The sequence below is a fragment of the Parus major genome, chromosome 2 (genome assembly GCF_001522545.3).
Source record: "Parus major isolate Abel chromosome 2, Parus_major1.1, whole genome shotgun sequence".
NCBI lineage: Eukaryota > Metazoa > Chordata > Aves > Passeriformes > Paridae > Parus > Parus major.
This window is the reverse complement of record NC_031769.1, coordinates 127156296-127157882: the sequence shown is the minus strand read 5'-3', so window position 1 is coordinate 127157882 and position 1587 is coordinate 127156296.

Genomic DNA, 1587 nt, shown 5'->3' with positions numbered 1-1587 from the left:
TAATTCCTTATGGCTTCTTTACAGATTGAGGCTGCTGGGCATACTCTGGTTTATTACTTAGAAGAACAACTAAGTAACAAAATGAATATTGTGATTAGGTCAAATTAGGTGAAACTGAACTAGAACCAGATGCATTTTGCTACTAGGGCTCATGTGGACAAAGTCATTATTAGGAGGGCTCATATGAACAAAGTTCTGTATTATGTGGTTCACATACTACAAAATAATGTAGCCAAGAACATTGATCCTGTTATTTCTTAATGGAATATTTTTGCTTGTGATTTGACAGTCAAAAATCACATGTAATGTCTATTTGAATGTGATTGCTGTTTTTTACATAATACTATATTCAAATATCCATGAGCATAATGATTTGGGTTTAAGTGAATCATATTAAAATAATCAAGGAACCAAAATGAAGTATTAAAATACTTTACACATAAACGGTTTCTGCCCTACCATTAGGAGTACAAATGAAATATAATTGTTGTTGAAAATTCTGAACACAGAAGTTGGAAAAACCAGAGAAGGTGCCAGTGGTGGTTGTACCAACTCCGGTCCCAGAGGGGAACAAGATTTCTTGGGAAGAAAATATAAGGTTGTGTACGGTGACCTGCCATGTTCAAAACAGCTAAATACCCTTAGTGTGAGATTTCTTGACCAAAGAAAAGGGTACAAAAAAGTATAATTTAAAGCATTTAAGTCTGCGATGGAAATGACTGGAGAAAACTGTGGTTTGGTATGCATGCTAGACACAGACTCTGAGTAATCAACATTTCTGCAGGCTCATTCTCCACTCTGTACGCACGTCATCTAGAAAGATGAGAAATTTCAGCTGGGTATGGCTTTCACTTCCAAAGTTGCAGAGGAAAACAAATGCAAATATTTGTTTTTCTGTGTATCTTTCATTACAGGGGAGCGCTACACTTGGTTATCAAGTGCCATTTTGTAGGAAGCAAGGCATACACTTGGAATATTTATCAGTAAACTGTTCTGAGTCACTGGCTTGCTTCTTGCACAGAATTAACATCTGTTGCAAAAGGCCAGGCACCATCTCAAGGTAGGCAAAGAATTACCTGTTGGAGTTCGTAATTTTCAACGTGTTTTCATTTTAGGACTTTGAATGCAAGTCCCGACTTGGCTTGTGATAAGTGAAGACGATGGAACTACATAACTTTTACGGACCCTTCCAACCCAAACCATCCTGTGATTCTGCAATGTGAAAGTGGTTAATTGCTTTTCGCTCTGCAAGTCCGGAGCAACATCTCTGTTGGCAAGAAACCCAGCGGTATAAAAGGGAGCGGAGGATGTGAGCGGGGTATGTTGAACCACTCCGTAGCTGAGCATGCAGCCTGCCCCAGAGCATCTTCCCTGAAAACCCTGCAACACACTCAGCACCGCAGACAACCGGGAGCCGCCGCATGTGCCGCGGGGATGGGCACAGCGGGCGGGACCGGGAGGCGGGGACGCTCGGGCAGGAGGTGGCGGGAGCCCGGCTAGCACAGGAAGTGGCCCCGGCGAGGGAGGAGGGAGAGGCGGAGCTCTGCCGCTCGGCCCGAGGTACCGCGCCGCGTCCCGGGGTGGGCA